Source organism: Peromyscus eremicus, chromosome 7 (assembly GCF_949786415.1).
Source record: "Peromyscus eremicus chromosome 7, PerEre_H2_v1, whole genome shotgun sequence".
Taxonomy (NCBI): Eukaryota; Metazoa; Chordata; class Mammalia; order Rodentia; family Cricetidae; genus Peromyscus; species Peromyscus eremicus.
The window spans coordinates 89,746,200-89,768,888 of NC_081422.1; the positions used below are offsets into that span (position 1 = coordinate 89,746,200).

Sequence of the window (22,689 nt, forward strand, 5' to 3'; positions counted from 1 at the left end):
CTTCTGTGATAGATTATAAAGTGGAAATGTAAGCAAAACAAAGCCTTCCTTCCCCAACTTGCTTTTGGTTGTGGTGTTTCACCATAACAATAGTAACCCTAACTAAGACAACATGGAAGCATGGTATTCTGTGTTGCTAGTCCATAGTTTAATCAGATCCTTGTCAATCAAGTCTTGAGTTGTCTCCCCCCCCCCCCCAGAGGATTTCTCTGTAGCTTTGGAGCCTGTCCTGGACTAGCTCTGCAGACCAGGCTGGCCTTGAACTCACAGAGATCCGCCTGCCTCTGCCTCCCGAGTGCTGGGATTACAGGCATGCGCCACCACTTCCTGGTGAGTTGTCTTTAGTGTGCACTGTTACAACCAGTGCGAGACCATAAACCTTGTACTTAGCCACTTGCAAGTGTGTGAGCATGTCTTCAGGATAAATCTATCCAAGGAAACCTGCAAAAAGTATAAATGAACAGCTAATTTTGATAGACATTCCTAAGCACTAGCAATTAACTTACATTTTAGGGGGTTTTATTGTTGTATGATATTCTGAAGTTCAGAAGGTAGATGCTACAGTGGATGGGCCTCTTATGATGGTCAGTCTTGACTGTCAACTTGTCAACTTATCAGCTAGATGAGATCTAGAACCCCCTATGAAAGGAGGCTCTGGCATGCCTGTGAAGCATTATCTAGATGAAGTTAGTTGAGGTGGAAATACTCGTCTACTGTGGATGGCACCTTTCCATGGGCTGGAATCCCAGACTAGATACAAAGAAGAAAACCAGCTGATCACAAGCACATGTAGCCTTGTTTCCTGACTACGTGCAGTGTGAGCAGCTGTCTCAAGCTTCTGCTGCCTGGCTTCTTAGCCATGATGGACTAGACCTTGGAGCTGTGGACTGAAATAAGTGCTTTCTACCTTAAGTTGCTCTCATCAGGGTTTGGAGGTTTTGTTTGTTTTATCACCGTAGTGAAGCAAGTAACTAACTGTGATGGTTTAAATAAGAGTGGCCCCCATAGGCTCGATATTTGGGATATTTGGTGGGACTATTTGGGAAGGGTGAGGAAGCGTGGCCTTGTTGTAGGAGGTATGTCACTGGGGGCGGGCTTTTAGGTTTCGAAGCCTTGTGCTTGCAGATCAGAACGTAAGCTCTCAGCTGCTGCTCCAGTGCCATGCCTGCCAGCCCACTGCCATGCTTCCCGCTGTGAGGGTCACAGACTCACCCACTGAAACCGTAAGCCCCAATAAAATTTTTCTTCTAGAAGTTGCTTTCGTTATGGTGCCTCTTCACAGCAATGCAAAAATAACTAAGACACTAACACACTGCCCCTACTGAGGCAGGACACGAGGTTACCCTAACTTGTATAAAAGCAACGATACAATAAGCATTGATTTATAAGATCCTTTGTGTGTGTATTTTTCCACGATCACTGACAGAGTGAAGAGAGAAGGTGAAAAGTAAGAAGAGGTGGGTGGGGGATGGAGGTGGGGATGGGGGTGGGGGAATACGGTGCCTGAGAAAAGACAGTGGAGCAGGGGTTGTCATAGGACTTAGAGCCACAGCAAGATTTGAGGTTTTATTCCAGACCAAGATTTTATGATTTACTTCTCAAAGGTAGCCACCTAGAAAGTGGTTGGGAGGGAGCTGTGGGAAGCAAGAGATCAGGTAAAAACATATGGGATGCCTGGTATCAGAAGGAGGCCTAGCTGGAGAACAAATTCTTAGCTGGTTATACACAGAGGAAAGTAAATAGAACAGGAAATGCCCTGCTTCCTACAGTGGCCACCAGGGGGCACTCTGGAGAATGAAGGCAGCCTCTGCCTTCAGGGATTTAGCAAATAATTGCAGGTACAGATCATTGCACCCCGTGAGGCATCATAAAGACTGGAGGCTTTGCACTCGAAACACTACTTTGTTACCTGGGTCAAGTGTTTGTTTTTTTTTTTTCTCTTTCCCTTTGGCCCTCCAACCTCCCTTTCCCTCTGACCCTTCTCCTCTCTCTAATTTCTTCATTGGTAAAGGTTAGCAAGGAGCTTAAATGAGATCACTTTGAAAAACTCTAGCCCTGGCCCCTAGTTCCTTTTCTACCCCCAGCAAAAACAAGCTCAGTGAGAGTTTCTTTGGCTCATGGTTCCAGATTACAATCCACCACGGCAGGGAAGTGACGGAGACAGAAATTTAGGGAGATGGTCACACTGGATCTACAGTTGAGAAGCAGAGAACAATGAACGCATGCTGCCACTCAGTTCTCTTTCTTCACTTACATAACCCAGGTTCCCAGGGAACAGTACCAACCATGGTGGTCTTTTCAGTTTAATACGTCAAGATAACACCCTCTACACACAAGCAGGACCAGAGGTCCATCTCCCAGATGATTCTGTTTAGTTGATAACATAATCTTCACAACTGGATTTTAAAAGGGAGTATTGACTTACATTTGGTGAATGGGTGGGAAAAGATCTCTTTCCCATTTGTCTTCTGGAATCCCTGCCAATCATGTGGGTTCTTCTTCAGCTCTGTAATGTCATTAACAATGGAGAAAACTGGACTCATTCAATCTGTGCAGTGGTTTGCCTGAATCATGAGCTTGGAGGAAATGCAAATTAATTGCTTGCATATTTTTAATTTATTCTCTCTCAAAAGTTACCCCTTTAAAAGATAAAGTATTTATTTCCTCCATCCTTTGATTATCAGGGAATTTTTAATATACTAGGGAGAGTAGATGGAGGCATCCATTTATTTGATTAATGGCTATCAAATTATTATGGTTAAGTTTATTGTTCTAGACCACATTTCTGTAGGGACATTAATAAATGTGATTGCTTTTGCTAGAATATTCGTTAATCCTGTGGTTTAGTGTGTTGATAATGGAACATGCTGTTCCACTGACTCTTAATGAGCCTTCCCTGCTGGCTAGCAGAAAAGCAAAGAAAATGATTTTACAAACACGTATACAGCAAGAGGACTAAGATAGTTTTCAAATCTCCTTATGCTCTCAGATGATGGCACAAAGGTACACTTGAATGTCGTTTTCTTACAGGCTTTTCTCCATCAGCCTTTTAAAAATTTAACAGAGAAATCTGAAAAATGATTGCTAAAGACTGAATGGTGTCCCTCCCCATATTCCCAGAATAAAGTCTTAATCCTCAATGTGGTTGTGTGTGGATATGAGGCCTAAGGGAGGTGATGGCGTTTTTAAAAAAAATAATAAAGGTGAGTCCTTAATGCAGCTGAGCTGGTGTCCTTCTATAAAGAAACCCTGCCAGAGTGGGCTCTCTCTGTCTCCGTCTCTGTCTCTCTCTCTGTCTTTCCCTTCCTCCCCCCCCCCCTCTCTCTGCCCCTGCCATATGAGAAGGCAGCTGTCTGTAAGCCAGGAAAAGCTCTTGCTAGGAACTGACCCTACTGGACCTTGATCTGAAACTTCAGACCTCCAGAGTGGAGAAAATCACATTTCAGGAGAAGCCACCCAAGTCTGTGAGACGGTGCCACGGCAGGTGCCCAACACTGCCGCAGACTTTGGAAATCCTAAAGCAATGCTCCTTGCTGTTTGTGGTTGAGAGGCTGTACTGGGCTTGGAGACCTTAATTACAATCATTTGCCGAGTCGGCTTGGGGGTTTTGCCTTCTTTAGGGATAAGCAGCTCCAAGTGGACGAAGCCCCATGATGACGAAAGCCTGCTTTGTTGATTCAGGTCACCCCACAGGTGTAAGGTGACATAGTTTTATTCGCAACATCACCGGGGCTTTCTAGTCAAGGACAAATCAATGTTTGGCAAATAAGTGCCAAGTCAAATGTTAACTCCTATGTACACCTCAAATATCTTCTGCCCCCAGAGAAATCTATACAGGTCAATGTGTATGTGTGCAGGGCTATCCTCCCCACCCCCGTCCCTTATCGACAACATAAAATTAAAAGCTTCTCTCTCAAGAAAGCTAGCTAAGCATGCACATTTGCCTACTCCCGTCCCAGAGACTGTCACTGTGTTGATATTTTTAAAGGAGAGGGATAAAATTAAATCATCAAAGAGAATAGGGGAGAAAGTCAGCAATGAACAATATAAAGCTGGAAGACAGATAAGCAGAGCGGAGAAAGCAAAAACCCAGAACATAAAGGGAAGAGAAGGCAGATAAGGCCACGAGCTGCCTGGCACCAGCGTTGACAAGGACCTCACACCCAGAGAGACTCGCACAGTGCAGCCCTCTACTTGGTTATCACAATAAAATACCTGACTGTTCTATACAGAAAAGAGTTATTTAGCTTACATTTTGGAAGCTAAAGATCTGGAATGGGGAGGTGTCATCAGGTTCGGCAAGGGCTTCCTTGACTGTGAGCATCACGTAGCAGGTGGCATCATGGCTGGATGGTACGCAAATAGGAGAAATCATACCATAAGATAGGAAGCCAGAGAGAACTCAGGGCTCAGGAGCACTCAGCCATGACAACTCGCTTGGTGGGAACTAACGGGGCCCCACAGAACTACCCTAATCTCTTCTAAGGGCAATGCCCCCCATTGCCCAGTCACCTCCCATGAGCCCCCCTCTTTGAAAGGCCCACCTACTCTCAGTTCTACCACACTGAATGCTAAACCTCCAATTCATAAGACACATCCCTGGGTCTTTTTGGTTTGGAGGCCAAACCACAGCACAAGATGCTCAGCACAAGATGTTCTCTGAGCCACAGCACAAGACGGTAGCTCACATGTTAGCTACCATGCCATCACCCCTGCTTTATTATTTCACATTAAAATTACTCACACATAAGTTATTCTTTGTAGAACTACACAGTATTCCATAACTTGTTCACCCATTCTTTTGTTTAAAAAGCTTTCAGATTATTTTCATTTTGGTTCCTTCCTCCAAAGATGTAATTCCCCGCCCCCCCCCAAAAAAAGGCACAACAAATTTCTTATACATCTATGGCATTTATATTGACATTTTTATTTTTATAAGTTACATTTTCAAAAGTAAAACTTCTGAGTCAAAATGCCTGTTATAAATTTCATTTTAATTTGCCTGCCAGCTGGTGTAGCATTTCCAGGAGCTACAGTAGCAATACTGAGGATCACCCATACCAATACTGAGGATCACCCATACCAGTACTGAGGATCACCCATACCAATACTGAGGATCACCCATACCAATACTGAGGATCACCCATACCAATACTGAGGATAACCCATTAAAGGCGTGTGCCACCACCACCTGGCTCCATACTGAGATTTTTTACAAATACTCTTCTAGATTTTTTTCTGTTGTTTTATTATTTATATTTTTAATCTACCTGGGATTTGTTCTTTATTAGAGTATGAAATAATACATGGAATGATGATAGCTAACATTTACTGATAAATTTCTACATGCTGGGCACCGTGGAAAAAAATTCTGTATAAAGTTCACATAGATAAGAAAATTGAGTATTGTAGAATTTAAGGGATCATTCAAGCTCATGTATCTTCTAAGACTAAAAACTGAGACTTAAGCAAGCAATCTTACTCTGGGCTTTATCTCCTCTAATATTCAGATGAAGAGCTAATTAATATATGTCCTTTTCCATTCAACTGAACCACTCATTCCATCGTGTGTGTGTGTGTGTGTGTGTGTGTGTGTGTGTGTGTGTGTGTGTTTGGTATTAAGGATCATAGGGTGTCAGACATGCTACAAGTGTCACCAAATTTCAAGCTCCCAAATGCAGTCACTTTGTCTCTGGATTCCACTGCGTTTGGGCCATGGCAATGCTGTTTTCATTTTATAGTTTCCTGGTAAGCTTTGTTTCCTCTTTGATCAGGCAAGCCATGGCAAAACCATCTAATAAATTCATAAATTTTGGATATTTATTCTATGCAAACATTCAAATCATTGGTCCAGTTCCAAAGAAAACAAGCCTGAGCATTTTGATTTGGATTGCAATAAGTGTGCCTAAATTTGTTAAGAATTGACACTTATATATCAATCTCTCTTCAGTCATATGGTACAATGTCCACTTATTTAGATTCTTTGATAAAATGTTAGACATTTCTCTAATTCTTTGTACTCTTATACGAATTTTATAAGTTATCATTTTTGTGAATAGAATATGTTCACATATGTATTACAAAATCACAGAAGGAAAGCTGGCGGTTTATGTATATGTGTCTTGCCATGAGCCGAACCTCTGTTTTCGTTTTTGTTTTGGAAACAGGGTTTCACTGTGTAGCCCAGGTTGGCCTGGAACTCACTGCATAGCCCAAGTTGACCTCAAAAGTCACAGTTCTCCTGTCTCAGCTCCTGAGTCCTGGCTCATAGGCCTGTGCCACCAGAACTGGTTTCTACATGTTTAATGGGGTCTTGCTTTTTAACGTATACTGCAAAGGCTTGCTCTCTCTTCCAGCTGTTAGATTTTTGGACAGAGAATGCCATTACTTCCTTTAAAAGCCATCTGAAACAACCGCACAACAGCACAGAGTGCTCACCTCCGTGTCCCTGTTCATCTTGACAGCAGCCTTAAGTTTTCACTTTTCCGTAGAACGACATGGCTGGCTGGAAACCAGTCACTGGTGGCTTCAGATGTTGTCCCGGTCTCCTATCGTACTTAGAATTTATTATTATCAATGGGTTTGGTTTGCAGCTCAATGACAGAGCACTAGCCTAGCGTTTGGAATGCCCTAGGTTCAATGTCCCGGACGGGGAGAGGGGCGACTACTTATTGGTTGTTTTTTGTTTGTGTGTTTGTTTGTTTGTGTTTATCTGGTTTGGGTTCTTTTAAGACAATGCCTCACTGTGTAGGTCTGGCTGGTCTGGAACATGTTATGTGGCTGGCCTCAAACTTGCAATCCCCCTGTCTTTGCCTTTCTAGTGCTGGGGTTCTAGGCCCAGCCGATTATTATTATTATTATTAGTTGTTGTTTTTGTTGATTTTAATCTAGTGTCACAATCACATAACTTCTGCCTTTAAGTTTGTAACAATCTTGTGGACACTGTTGTGTCTCCAATGCCGTGGAGTGCAGTTGTGGAGCATGTGCTGTGTGCTCATCTCTGACTTTGGCCATTCTGACAGCCTGTTTTTAGTACACTGTGTGATTCCACCGTGTTCTTAAAGCCACAAAAATCTACTACAAAATACACAGCACAAAAACTACAGAATGCTGTTTGTTAAGAAAACACAGGTAAACAATTCTAAATAAAATAAGGGAATGCAATCCAGTGGTGTTAAAAAAAACGGGCAGCAAATGGCGTAACTCCAAGCCAGAACAAGTAAACCAAAAAACATACAGTAAAAGACTTAGAGGGGGAAAAGGCTAGATACACAAATGAAATCTCAAGAAAGCCAGAAGCTACATGCTAACAACAGCCAGTTAGGACTGGAAGTGGGAAAATCCTATTCATGTTTTTGAAAACATTTTTCTGAAGTCTTTGAGAATTTGTGACATGCCGTGTTGAGTGGAAAGAAAGAATGGGTGGAGCCCTGCATGCTGTCTGATGATTAATGCATGTAAACCATTTATGATAGAGCAGGATGCATGCTGACTCACCATGCCTCTCTCCTTCAGCCAGAGAAGGGCACCAGTGGAATTCAAAACAGTCCTGGGACTCTCAGGAAATTACTGATTAAGCTTTGTTTCTTAAGAATTCCTGTAATTAAGGATTCATTTTCTTTGGTTCTTGCCTTGACATCAAGGGCGTGACTGATATCACCCCAAAAGTCTTCTGGATTGTCGTTGTAACATTTTTTTTTAAAAGCCATACATATTGCTTGGCAATCCCTGTGGAAATGCAGAACTGAGCTATCTCATTTGTGGAAATTTTCCTATTTCTAGGAACATGTTCATTCATTTATGAATGTGACCTATATTGGGCTCCCGTGATGTGAGGTACCAGGTGACAGGAACAGAGTGGCAGTATGCTAGGCTGGAGCCCGCCCTTAGGAGCTTGGGGACTAATTGCATAAGGATGGTACTGCACAGAAATTGTGAGTAACTCACCACAGTCCTTTGCTGCAACAAAGTACAATTGGTAACTGAAGAACCATCTTAACGCTTGACTGCAGAAATTGTTCTTGTTTTTGTTTTTCAATCATAGATTTTAGGATGTTAGAGTCTATATCTACTAATGCAGTCCAACTCTGTTCCCGCTGACACCTTTCCTGCATGCTTTTCTTTTCTTAAGCAGGGAGAAGCTGTCTTTCCTCTCCGCCCTTTCTCTAGGGCTGAGGCCAGCACGCATTAGCTGACTTTCAGGTGGGCCCTGACCCAGACTGCATGCACACACTGGTGTGAATCCAGAGTCCCAGGCAGAGGTCCCCGCACATCTGGCAATCCCTGTTGGGATAAGCAGGGAAAGCCTGGCACAACCTTTACACTGATAGAGGAGTGAAGGGAAACAGCTAGGGGGTTGGTTTTGGTTTTAATTTTCTTAAAAAGAAATTGGTTAAAACAGGAGCCACCCACCCACTGTTCACATACTCCACTTGCTAATTCTATTCCTGGGAATTTACAGGAAGTAAACCAATGAAACATTTTAAATGGCCCATCACAATTCTTTGCCTATCAAGCTCTCCCAGTTGGTGAGCCATTGTGATGGGATGGCATGTCACAGAGACACCTACAGTGAACAGAACACGTGCTGCTCCTTTGAGGCAATAGTGCCATTAGAAACAGAACATGGGGTGGAACTCACACACGGATGGTAAATGCATGAAACAGCTTTAGCTTGATTAAAAATGACTTAAAGAGAATTTTGAATAAAGCCAACGGTTTAGGAAGTAATTAGCCGTCTTTCCCCCCGAAATTCTTTCCTTGAACAAAACTGACACTCTTTTATGTGAACTAGAACAAGCGATGACTGACATCTTGATGAGCTATTCTTGCCAGACATGAAGGGAAGAACAGAAGCCACTCCTTTATGATGGAGTTGTCAGTCTGTGCCCAGCTCCAGTTTTTCCAGGTTCTGTGGCCTGTCACCTTGTCCTGGCCAGTTCTGTGTCAACTTGACACAAACTAGAGTCATCTAAAAGGAGGAAATCTCAATTGAGAAATGACTCCATAAGGCCCAGCTGTAAGGCGTTTTCTTAATTAGCGATTGATGGGGGAGGGTCCAGCACATGGTGGGTGGCTGTGGTGCTTTCAATGTAATTGGCCCCCATAAGCTCATGGGGAGTGTCACTAATAGGAGATGCGGCTTTGTTGTAGATATGGCCTTGTTGGAGGAAGTGTGTCACTGTGGGGGAGGGCTCTGAGGTCTCATATATGTTCAAGCCACATCCAGTGTCTCAGACCACTTCCTGTTGCCTGTCAGTCAGGATGTAGGACTCTCAGCTCCTTCTCCAGCACCATGTCTACCTGCACACCACCATGTCACACCACCACAATAATGGGCTAAACCTCTGAAAGTGTACCCCAATTAAGTGTTTTTCCTTTGTAAGAGTTGCCGTGGTCATGAGGTCTCTTCACAGCAATAGAAACCCTGAGACAGTGGTACCACCCCTGGGCTGGTGGTCCTGGGTTCTATAAGAAAGCAGGCGGAGCAAAGCATGGGAGCAAGCCAGTAAGCAGCATCCCTCCGTGGCTTCTGCATCAGCTCCTGCCTCCAGGTTTCTGCCCTGTTTGAGCTCCTGTCCTGACTTCCTTCAGGGATGAACAGCAATGGGGAAGTGTAAGCCGAATAAACCCTTTCCTCTCCGTTTCTTTGGTCCTGGTGTTTTATCACAGCAAGAGTAACCTTAACTAAGACATACCCTCTACATATCACACTGAGGGGAGCTGTTCAAATCAAACCTGATTCCTTGTCCCCACATTCAGGTGCTGCCTCCATCTTCCACAGCTGCAGCCAGGGTTTCTGCAGGCTGACTGTTGGTACCCAGGCAGGACATCTCCTTTCTGAGTTCTCCTCCTGCGTGGCTTCCTCCCAGAAACTTCCAGTTGAGCTTCCCCAACACTTAATCTTGCCCCCTGCAGTGAACTGGTTGCCCCCTGCAGTGAACTGATTGCCCCCTGCAGTGAACTGGTTGCCCAATGTCCGCCCACTTCCAGGGGTTCATCCCTTTCTGTCTCAATGACTTTTCACGTTCAGGCATACCTATTAAAAGATGAATGTCCTGGGAAGGGCACCATCTCAAGCTCCTATTTCACAATATGGTACCCAGGCTTCTTGTTGCTTACGGGGGGCAGTGAAGTAATAGAACTGTCTTCCTCTCACTGGCACCTTTCTGTGGCTGGCATACTTCACATGTCAGTCTTCATGAGAACCCCTACAGAAAAGCCACGAGGTGAAAGAGGTTAGAGAACTTTCACGATGTTCTATGTCTAGTCCATGACAAAGCCAGGCTTCACGCCCAGGCCAGTCTAACTTGAAAGCTAAGGTTCTTTGAACCCCACTCACTGTGCACCCAGGGAAGTCTCCAAGAACCAGGATGATGGTCAGAAGTGCGGCTGTGTGATCTTGAGTTCACCCTTCACACCTCCAGACTGTGTGAGGGAGCTGCCCAGCAGAAAGGAACGGAAGAGGTTGAGGAAGCAGGCTACTGGGCTCCTCACTGCACCCAGGGACTGCTGCCATGCTGTCTTGGTTCCCTGCTCAACGCACATGTAGACTGTCAGTCATTTATGAAGAGAAGAAAGGACCAAGTGTGGTCCCCAGTCATCACATGAAGAAGCAAGCAAGGACTCCTCTCCTCTGCCATACCTGTTTGCCGGGCAGCTCTGGGCTGGGGAAAGTACTGTGAAATGTTTATGACCGAGCTGCAGGACTGGTCCACAGGAAGTTAGACTCACCTACATTGGGAGGTTGAATTTACAGATGGAAGGAGGGAATACATTCTGCAATCAAGACTAAATATTATCATCATAGGCTCTGCCACAACAGTAAACATGCAGAACACAGAGAGGACCCATGACCTTAGGAACAAGGCTTCTGAAAAGGTCAGGCCACGAGGCATAAACTATTCTTTGCCCAGGAGCTGTCACCAGCTGCGACCTCTTCACGTCACCACACTAAAACGCACAGATGCAAGCTCTTACAAGTACAAGACTATCTACGTTTATTGCTGCCACACCAGGACAAAGGAAATCCAGCCTCAGCGCAGCCTAACGCTCCCTTACTTGTCTGCTGTCGGTGCCGAGCTCAGATCTTCCGCGCACCACCTTTCAGAGCTTCATTTCTCAGAGCTCGTTTTCTTCCTGAGGTCTGGGCCCCAGCACGGGACTCGGGGACTCACTTTCAGCATCAGTGCTCCCGGGGAGGCTGTCAGGTCACCTGGCCCCCGAAGAAAGCACTATGTCTCTCAGCATCAGAGAAGAGCACACTCTGTAACCCTGCTTGCAGCTGAGGTCTGGCTGCTCCCTCTAACCCTTTCCTAAACAGGGTTTTGCCACTGGGCCAAGTGTGCATCCTCGTCGCGGGCCACGCCAACTGTCAGTACAAGAGGCGGACACGGCTTCCACGTAAGCTGAAGTTTCCCCCTGTGTCTGCATGCTTGGCTGTGCTCTACCAGGGCCCAACATCATTGCACGGAGGTCTTAGAGGCCCATTCCATGTTTGAAACTCCTAGTGTTGAAAGCCAGCTTTTCTTGAGGAGGATGCTAATGCTAAAAGCTCAGACCAAAGGCAAAGAGTGTAGATTTTTCATATGACACTGTATCTGCACTCACATTTATTGTATTTCTGGAAAGGTGAGAACACAGTGAGACTCTGCTGAACAGTAGGGATGCTAAATGATGCTATTAATAGAAGAGATTTCAAGAATCCCCTTTGATACAAGCTACTTTGTTCGAACCGACCTTTAAAATTCAAATTAAAACCCTGCAACTCTTTCTACCAACATGTTCTATGTTCTATGTCGTTTCTTTCCAGATAAATCACCAGTCTAGCACATCCACACGCCTTGTTCTAGAAGCTCAGCTGAGTGGGGGTGGAGGATGTGGCATGCATCGCTTTCTTTCTGTTTTTCATTTTTTTTTCAAGGTCCCCAAGTGATGGATGGTGAAGAGCAGAAACCACTGCCCTAGTCTCTGAGGTTCACAGCCAACAGCTTTTGTGTTTTCTGTTTTTGGGTTAGCAGGTCTGGGTTGTGGGACTATGCCAGATTACTGTCGAATCAAATACACTGAGCTGAGCCTAGGCTCTGGGTTTAGGAAGCATTTGGAAGAGCCTTAAATAATTGTATTTCAGTGTGTGTGTGTGTGTGTGTGTCTGTGTGTGTGTGTGTGTGTGTGTGTGTGTGTATGCTCACACTTGAGCATCTGGGAATCAAGCTCAGGTGGTTAAGCTTGACGACAAGTACCTCGACCTTCGGAGCCATCTCACCGGCTCGTGGATGTTCATCGGTTGCCCGCTGTGCACCAGGCACTGGAGAAAGAGGACCGAGCAAAGCCCCTGCCTTTACAGATCTTATATTTCATCAGACCAGAAAGAAAGTGAATAAAAACGTATCACACCCCATAGTGAAAGCATGGGGGACGCCCCCAGAGACTGAATGGGGAGACACTGGAAGAGCCTGTGAGGCAGAGAGGTAGAGAGCGAACCAGTGCAAGGGCCCTGGGGAGGTCACAGTCTACCACTGGACTAAGGAAAAGGCCCCTCCTCTCCAGAGCAGAGAGCACACGCCTGGCTCAGGACCCAGTGGCAGAGCATGGCCAACTCTGCAGATCAGACCCCCACACACACACACTCCTGCCATTGGGCAGGGGACAGCTTGGGCACAGCCACAGGGAGCCCTTCCTAGTGACACACATTGGTGACCTAGAGGAACCACAGGAAGGCTGATGCAGCCAGAAAGATGAGGAGGAGGAGGGAGAGAGTGGGAATTGGCCATCCTAGTCTTTCAAAATCCTTTTTTTCCCCTCTCAATCCAAGCACTACCAACTACATGGGACAGAATTCAAAGCCCCCAACCCCCAGTCCCCTCTCCATGAACCATTCACAGGACACCATCAGCAAAGAGGCAGCAGCGGGATTTGAGAATCCTATCAGCTTTGATGACAGTAACACCTGGTATGGAAGCTGTGGCTGGCCATTTCCATATCCGATTCACACAGAGAAATGTCCTCCTCCCTGACTTAGCCCTTCCTTGTCAGTATCTGTACTCAATACTAGTCTTCCCCACAGCAAGACAGTCTACACAGCAGAGTCAACATGGCCCACGATAAGTGTAAAATAATAGTATATTTAACGTTTTTAATTACAAAAAAAAACAAGTAAACCAGATATTTCTCACTCTCTTTTCTCATGAGATTTCCTTTCTTTGTATGAGACTTTATTTCTGATTTGTTTCAAATACCTTAAAATGGGACTGGAGAGAGAACTCAGCAGTTGAGAGCACTTGTTCTTACAGAGAACATGGGTTTGATTCCCATCACCTATACGGCAGCCCACAGCCATCCATAACTCCAGTTCCGGGGATTCTGATGACCTCTCTGACCCACTAAGGCACCAGGCACAAATGTGGTACACAGGCATACATGCAAGCAAAATACTCATATACATAAAATAAAATAAATCTAAAAGAAAAAAAAAAACCCTTAATATGCAGCTTCGGTATCTCCACATTAAATTTTTGGTAGCCAAAACTGAAAAGTAATTTGAGAACATAATGCATTGTGCTGTTTACATCCACCAGCCCGGCAGTCCTGTGTCTCCCCCTAAGTGGCTGTAAAATGTGTTCATTGCTGAGTGTCTTGTCTGAAATGTTCAAGGTTCCCAGTGCTCTTTAGAGCTGGGAATCCAGGATAGACTAGGAGCCCATGGAACCATTCTATTCCTGCTCCTCTTCCCTCCCAGGCATCCTCTGTAAACAAGGTTAGTGCAATCAGGAAGTCTGAAAAATGCACAGATGGCCATTCATGCTAGGTCAAGTAGGAAAGAAAGGCAGGCCCGCTCGCCAGCTTCCAGATCCGTTTGTTAGTTACACGTGAGTGAGCCTGGTGCTTGTACGTCCAGCACAGGTGGACAGACACTAGGAAAAGGAAGCCAGTTCTCCAGCACTGACAGTTCTCTGGAGTGAGTACGAACAATCCAGGTCTCTGAGGTTTACATGGTGCAGACCCTCACCCCAGACTTAAGGTTAGGGTCAGAGGTGAGTGAAGGCTTTTATTTGTTTATTTATTTTGAAGATTTATTTATTTTGGTGCCTGGTTGTGTGGCAGACCCACATGTGGAGGTCACAGGACAACTGCAGGAACCAGGTCTCTCCTTCTGCCCTGTGGGTTTCAGGGACTGAACTCAGGTCAGGCTTGCCAGAAAGTGCCTATACCCATTAACCCATCTCTCCAGCCCCATTAGCGCATCATTTAGAAAAGCATCCAAAAGCCGGGCGGTGGTGGCGCACGCCTTTAATCCCAGCACTCGGGAGGCAGAGCCAGGCGGATCTCTGTGAGTTCGAGGCCAGCCTGGGCTACCAAGTGAGTTCCAGGAGAGGCGCAAAGCTACACAGAGAAACCCTGTCTCGAAAAACCAAAAAAAAAAAAAAAAAAAAGAAAAGCATCCAAAGCTTAATGGTACTTAGGTTGGTACTGAAATTTTCCTGACTTTAAAACAGCAGACCTAGGAAAGTCATCTGAGAATGGTTGTGTTAAAACATGGTGGGGGCCTTTTTGTACCGCTGAAAACAAGATGGATTCTGTGCTGCATTTCATTCCTCTGCTCTTCCACACCCTGACTTCCTACCACCGGCTTTGGGCACAGTGATGCTTATTGGTGCCAAGGGATGCTAAAAATGCTCAATATGGATCCAGCAAATAACCCCATCCAGCCTTCAGAAGTGTCTCTGGACAGGGAACTAAGTATGCCTGAGATCGGGACAGCTAGCCTTGAGACTTGGTGGAGGGAGAATGAGAAGTAGGAAGGAAGGAGGGACAGGAAGATGCTGGAAGGACAAGGCAGGGTCCGAGGATGCAACGAAATAGTTGGGTGTGGTGGCACATGCCTGTGATGTGGTGGCACGCACCTGTGATTCCAATACTTGGGAGGCACAGGCTGGTGGATCTCTGTGAGTTTGAGGCCAGCCTGATCTATAAATCAAGTTCCAGGACAGCCAGGGCTGTGACACAGAGAAACAGTTTCAAAAAAACAAAAACAACAACAAAAAAAGAAATCCGCCTGGGTTACATAAAATCCTGCCTAAAAAAAAAGACTATAACAAAACAAAATATATCTGTTGTTGCAGGGGTACCCACGTGTAATCCTAGCAGTTGAGAGGCAGAGGCAGAAAGGTGAAATTAGCAACACACACACACACACACACACACACACACACACATGCACACACACATGCACACACACACACACTCAAACACAAACATGCATACACACACACACACACACACTAAAACCCTCTAACATTTATTTGATCATAGACTTTCCAGAGAGACAGCACATGGCTCCAAGGACATAGACCAGTGAGTGATCATGGGAAAAAAAATAGGTTCCTAGAAAGAAAGAAAAAAAGATGTTTCTTGTTCCCTGTGTAAAAATGCCAAGTGTGCAGAGGAGCCTCAAGGGTGACCCCAAATGTTTGTGGTTTGTACATGGGGCCCAAATTGAATGTGAGATTATTGGTACACGATCAAGAAATTGATACATATAGAGTGTGATACGCTTCTCTTTAGTGAATGGCACCGAGGCAATTATAACCGTAAACATTTCCAACAGATACTGAAGCCATAACAATGATTACTGTTGCATTTTTAAAACTGAATGGAACTGATAGCGAATTTGAAGGCCGAACAGCCCGATAACTGAGGTGCCTCCCCTTTGATGTTAGGTACACAACGGTATTTCAGCTGAATAGGAATTTTGCTTCCTATATCCATCAATTGCTGTAGTCAACTATACTGTGCTAAATGTAAGGATTGTCTCTGAAATCACAATCTTTTGCTTGTCTCTCTCAGCTGCACTGGGTCCGGCCAAGCCCTGAGATCAACAATTCATTCATCTGGAGGACGTTCTTTATATTAAATGTGCCAGGTCAGTATTCAGCCTTCACATCACCTACGCATACATGCCTTGTTGGGCATCATTCTTTTGGGGATTCTCTAGCCAAACCCAGTGGGTACCCATATTCAATAACATTTATGGCTGACCTTCAGGCCCAGATGCACCATCATCAGCTGCGCTCATTTAATTATTAACAAGGCTTTCTAATTAACAATGATGAAAAAATTTAAATGGAAGTGATTAAGCCACTCCACCAAAAATGTTCAAGGCTAACCATGCAGGAATTTCTCAGGAGGCATTGCCTTGCAGAGGCATGAATGAAGGGCAGGGGATGAATAAGGATTCACTCCAGCTCTGCCACCTGCTGCTTAAGTTCTCTGAGCCTCTATCTCAAAAAGGGGATGATGAATTCAACTTGCAGAGGGTGTTCTGAGAATCAGAGTTGTAGGTAAAGCTCCCATCACAGTAGCTGAATATAGTAGATCAGTAAACAAAACAATTACCATGGATGGGAAGCCAGCCACCGTGGCTGTAACTATTAAATGGTGGCCCTACTCTGAGATTCTAAGTCTTAACCTTAAACTCGTGCCTACAGAACATGGAAAACATCCCCCAGTTGTGACGTGCTGGGGTGCTTACCATACGCAAGGCAGTATGTTTTAAGAAGACCTGTAGATAAATAGTGAGGAACTTGGTAATCTATGGTCCACACTTGCCTGCTTCTCAAGTAAATGGCAACCACCCAACAGGCCGTACCAAAAGCAAAAAAATAGCAGGCGATGTAGGGTCCTCCCCAGAGGGTAACTTGGAACTGGGTTCAACGCAACAAATAAATATGAGGGCTTTGTAGAAAGATAACACAGGCCCTGGGCAGAAAACACAAAGGGCAGGATTGGGAGAAACACCCCAGATTGTGACCCCTAAACGCCCTTCTTAGAGCATGAAGGCGGAGTCCATCCTGAAAGAAAGCGGATGCCAGCAGATAGGGCTAACAGGGGACGTGGGGTGTGGAGCAGAGGTCAATTAACAGTCTTGATCTCTCTCCTTACCAGTCACAGTGCTGCCCCTGCCCCACGCCTTTACACATTCACAGCATACTAAGTGTGTCATGAGATCCTCACGGTACAGACACCGAAAATAAAGAGATCCACTTCTGCAGACGTTAGGACACTCTTCATCTTAATTAGTTGTTGTGTGCACCTGCTTTGGAGACCACCCGTAGGGAAAGGGGGGAAGGAACTTGCTGAGGTTGAAGAATGGCACTGACCCTGAAAGGGGAACATATTCTCAGTAAGTCTTCTTCAGTTTTTCTTTCTTTTTTCCCCCCAAAGATAAGCCTGTTGCCAACTTAGAAGCAACAGCTCTAGCCCACTAACGAATCCTCTAGATTGCAGCCCCTCCAGCCTTTCCCACCGAGCTGTCTCCAAAGGCTGTCACAGGTACTCTCCACGCCATTAGGGAGCTCAGACGCTGTTATTGTATTGTGACTCTCTCTGGCCTGGAAGAGAGTGGCTGAAAACACAGCAAAGCTATTTGTATTTTGGAGAGAATGGAACATCTCTGCTTAGCCTGAATGTTGGAGAGGATTCTCACGCAGACCCTTGAGGGCAGGAAAGTGACACGTCCACTGTGGCTTTTTGTTTAGTGGGTTGGTTTGGGACTACAACGACACAAAACAACAGACTTGGTTCTCCCGGTCCTGGTGGCATAGTCCTGAAATTACAGCTATTCCAGAAGCTGAAGCAGAAGGATAGACAGTTCAAGGCATGCCTGAGCTTACAGAGTGAGATCAAAGACAGGCTGTTTAATTAAGACTATGTCTCAACATAAAAAGTTTTTTTTGTTTTCTTTTTGTTTTTTTTTTCAAGACAGGGTTTCTCTGTGTAGCTTTGCGCCTTTCCTGGAACTCACTTGGTAGTCCAGGCTGGCCTCGAACTCACAGAGATCCGCCTGGCTTTGCCTCCCCAAGTGCTGGGATTAAAGGCGTGCGCCACCACCGCCTGGCATAAAAAGTTTTAAAAGGGCTGGAAACGTAGTTCTGTGGTAGAGCACTTGCCTAGCATGTGCAGGTCCCTAGGTTTAAACCCCAGAACGGAAGAAAGGTCTCTCTGAAAAGAGGTATATCACAAAAGGGCTTGCTTTTCTGCGGGTTGAAATTGTTGAAGAATGTTTTCTGTTGTTTCATTTTATTTCAACAGAAAGACACACGACCAAAGAAAATCATATTGGGAGAGGAGGAATTCATCTGGTTTGCTGCAGCTGTTATAGACAGTTTCATTCCCAAGACTTAGAGCAACCCGATTTACAGTTTCTGTATTTTCACCAACTGAAACCGATTTCCCAGTCTTGGGAGACCTTGTTGGTTTCTGTCTTTGAATGCCAGCATTGGCTTTCCAGTGTCATTCCTGATGGTTTCTGGCCATCAAGAACATTGCAAAGAGCCTGGTTCCCTCGAGTGCCTAATCTACGGGACACCCCTTGGAACGGCGGCTGGCCTGCTGCTTATATCTGCATTGCCAAGCCCAGTGATAGGAGCATGCTTCTCACTGACAAGCACCAGTTAGATTACCAGAGGCCAAACACAAAACCCAGCTCGTGCAGGACTTGGAAAAATGGCTTCCTATTTCAAATTTAAGAATCAGAGAACCTTAGACAGGTGGTGGTGGCACATGCCTTTAACTCCAGCACTAGGGAGGCAGAGAGGTGGATCTCTGTGAGTTCAAGGCCAGCCTGGTCTACAAAGCAAGTTCCAGGACAGACAGGGCTACACAGAGAAACTCTGTTTTGAAAAAGCAAGCAAACAAACAAAAAAAGAATTAGAGAACCTCTAGTGATTGTTAGTAGTTAAGGAAAACTTGCAATGCTGCTGTTTGATGATGAAACCATCTATTATAAGCTTTGCTCTTTCGTTAGTTCCTCTCTATACAGCTCCGTCAGGCAGCAAGGACTCTACACCAGAGAACGTTCATGAATGCCACTTCCCTTCTGCAGCCCAACCTGTTTCTTCTTGTTTTGATAGTTTTAAAGGTACTTCCTGGGATTTGTATACATTTTCATACATATGTATCATGTTCCTTGCTCACAGTCACCCTGCTCATTACATCGGTTGGTTTTTGTGCCTCCTGTGGGGTTAGGAACAGGAAAGAAAGGAAGGATGGCAGTGGTCACAAGACTTTCTGAAAGAAAGAATGTCACAAAACACTGTTTGACTTTACCAAACACTAACTTTGTAAAAGAACACTGTATTTCATTAGAGTCAATTCTACCACTTTCTTTTTTGGGGGTGGGTGGGGTTGGTTGAGACAGGGTTTTTCTCTGTGTAGCCCTAGCTATTCTGGAACTTGCTTTGTAGACCAGGCTGACCTCGAACTCAGAGATGCACCTGCTTCTGGGTCCGAAATGCTGGGATTAAAGGCATGTGCCATCACGCCAGGCCAATTCTATCAGCCTTAATCAGAAAGATATATACAATTTACCTACGTAGAGATTTTGCTCAATCATTTACAGTCATCCAATTATTTTGTTTAAAGCCTTTTTTAACGTGCAGAACAATGTTCCATTGTGACCTTTTCATAAATGTGTACCACTGTGCTTAGCTCATGTTCACCCCATTTCCTCTTTCTGGTAGTGCCTTCCTCTCTTCCTCCCCTACCACCCCCCCTTCTTCTCCCAGCCACTCCACCACCTGCTCTGATGGCATTGCATTTATATCTATAAAATCTAGTTCTGGCCAAGTGTGGTAGCCCTCCTCTTACATCTCAGCACTCAGAGGCAAAGACGGTCAATCTCTATGATTTCAAGGCCAGTCTGGTCTACACAGCTAGCTCAAGGCCAGACAGAGATACACAGAGAGAGCCTGTCTCAAAAAAACAAAACAAAACAAAACAAATCAAATGTTGTGCTTGTGAAAGAAAAATCTGTGAAATAAGTGTGATATTTCTTCCAATAATGTAAGTGAGCTGCTTATGCAACCAAAGGGTTGCAAAGGTGGGAATTATAATATGATCAACACCTTTTTCCAGGCCACAGCTTAGGTTGTTCGTGGGGAAACAAAGAGAATATGAATAATTGGTTTTTCTGATTTGCCTGGGGTTTCGGATTTAGCATTCTTCCACCTGAACTGAATGCCTGACTCTTAATCGGTTTTACAAATTAGCATGGGTCCCTGTTGTGAAATATCTGTACACTGTGTGAAGATGTATTTGTTGTGATCGGTGTAATAAAAAGCTGAACGGCCAATAGCTAGGCAGGAGGTATAGACGGGATTTCCCAGGGAGAGAGAGGAAGAGGAGGCGATAATCGAGGTGCAGGGAGATACCAACGAGACCCAGAACGAGTTGGATATACAGAATGGGAAAGAAAGGTAAAAAGCCACAAGGCAAAATGCAGTTTGTAACCAGTCTTTCCCTGTCCTACCAATCAGCTCCCAAATAACGACAAGGAGACTTCCTATTGTGAAAGCTCGGCCTTAGCTTAGGCTTGTCCCACCAGCTCTTATAACTTAAATTAACCCATTTATATTAATCTACGTTTTGCCTCATGGCGTTTTACCTTTCTTTCCCATTCTGTGTGTCTGACTTGTTCTGAGTCAAGTTGGCATCTCCCTGAATCTAGATTGTCTTCTCTTCTTTTCTCTCCCTGGGAACCTCCTGCCTAGATATTGTCCATTCAGCTTTTTATTACACCAGTCACGGCAAACACATCTTCACACAGTGTACGAATATCCCACAACAGGTCTCTTTCCATGTGTTAAAGGAAAACAAAGCTCATTAAAAAAAGAAAAGAAAAAGTACTAAAAGGGGAAAAGAAATAAGGAAAAATACCCGCTAAATAACTTCAACCAAACCTAATTCATTGCAATCCCCACTAACCAGAAATGTGTGATAGGTCAGGAAGATACACGATCAACGTGTGCCTTTGACCTAGTTGTGCAAGTGTTTGTTAAATCAATGAGTGGCAACTATTTCAGAGAGAAGATTGAAACTTCAAAAAGGACTTGAATAACTCTGAACATTTACAATAGGAAATGACAGTTTAGTTATAATGACTTAGATCCGTGTTGTGCCTCTAAGAAAATTTTCTTTAACCTCCTTACAGGATTTGCTTTAATTATGAAGGTGGCCCTTTAATTTTAAAATGAACATGAAATACATTTTAAAAGGAAAACTGAAAGCCTTTTCCTAAGCGGGATGGTCCTTCCTACCAGCCAGCTTCCTGACTGAAGGAGGTTACTGGTGTTCTAGTTTCATACATGTAATCTAAAAGTAGTCTGTCTGGGTTCAGATTCATCATCTGGGCATGCTCATTATCACGGTGCCTTCATTTCCTTACCTGCAAAACGGGTAATGAGTATCTAAGATATTTTAAAGCTATAAAGCGCCTAGTGCCTAGAAGCCATGTCCCAGAGAGATGGGACACGGTGAACATTTAAACGTCAGAGGGAAACCCCATCTTAGAAGCCTAGGGTATGATATTTGTACACCGCTGCCCATCACAAACCTTTGAACTCTTCAAGTTTCCTTTTCCTCAGGTCCCTTGCCTGAAGAAACCCAAACTAGCCTGCCAGGTACTCCTGGTTAATTATGCATAGGTTTATCCAAGCCATAGCCTCTTTGTCTCTAGGAAAGGGCTCAACTCTCTTTTCACACTCCCTCTAGAAGGCACCTACAGTCTTTACTCATCCACGCCCTCCTGAGAGTCCTGAACAGCTCCGCTTGGGAATCCCTTTTTAATAAATTCCTCTGCTCCTTAGAGGCTTGCTGAATGCCCCATATCATCGTCTTAAATTGTTCTTCAAAATCGGTTGTCGAGCAGCGCCCCTGAGCTCTTCATCTGATTCCTAGTTAAAGACACAAAAGGGAGAGCTGGGGCTCCCATGTTGGTGAGCTGAACTGGAGACCAGTTTGGGGACTGTCCCTTTGGACACCACAAAGACAGAGCGACAGGAGGATAGTGACGCACCTGAATAGGTCGGCCAGAGCAAAGGAGATAAAACTAAGGCTTGCCGTGGATTGAGTGGGAGGGCAACACTCGCGCACGCGCGCGAACACACACACTCACACACACGCATACACGCACACTCACACGGGTGAGAGCAGGGCAGAGAGGCAGCACCAGATGTCTGACAACCGCATGGCTCGGATCCGGGCGCCGTCTCTAAGCGGGTATCGCAGGGCCCTCCCTACCCCCTCGGCAGGTTACAGTTAGCGCATCCCTCCCGCCCCGCCCGGCTCCCCACCCCCCGCGAACTCGGGTCCCCAGTGTCCTCTAGAACGCCGGCGTGGCTGTCGCGCTTCGAACCCCCTGGTCCACTCTGGCCTTGGGGCGCCGGCGGCCGCGTCTCTGGCCAGCCTCCGGCCCCGCATCAATCATTAACGCGGCGGCCCGAGCGGCTGCAGCCCAAGGGGGGGGTGGGGATGGTAGGCGACGCGAGACAGGGGACACCTCCATCCCCCGCCGCGGCGCAGACACCCTAACCCCGGGGGCCCCCGCCCTGCGCGGCGGCGCCGCCCTCCCCCGCCAGCGCCTCGCGCTCATCCCGCCTCCCGCCGCCCGCCCCGCGCGCACGATGCCCAGTCACCGCCGCGCCGCCGCCGCCGCCGCAGTCAGCCGCGCCACTGCCGCCACCGCAGCGCGGCCGGCCGCGCGCTGACAGACGCGAGCGTGGCGAGGGCGCCGCCGGGAAGCCGCGCGCAGCTGCCTCCCGGTGCACGGAGCTCCCGGTGCAGCCGGCTCCCCAGCCGAGGTCGCGTCGCCAACCTGCGACCGCGGCCCCGCGCCCGCGCGCGCGCACAAAG

At 45.9% G+C, this 22,689-nt stretch overlaps 1 long non-coding RNA gene across 2 annotated transcripts; it reads right to left on the reverse strand.

The window, feature by feature from the left end:
• Positions 1 to 18,559: 18,559 nt before the first annotated feature.
• Positions 18,560 to 22,123, reverse strand: LOC131914454 (uncharacterized). 2 transcript variants are annotated; one of them, XR_009380142.1, is made up of 3 exons: positions 21,854 to 22,123; positions 21,561 to 21,731; positions 18,560 to 19,014 (listed from the first exon to the last, which is right to left on the reverse strand). It is a non-coding gene; the product is annotated as an uncharacterized LOC131914454 (long non-coding RNA). The 2 variants fall into 2 exon arrangements; XR_009380141.1 differs by having other exon boundaries at positions 21,392 to 21,731.
• Between the last annotated feature and the right edge of the window lie 566 nt (positions 22,124 to 22,689).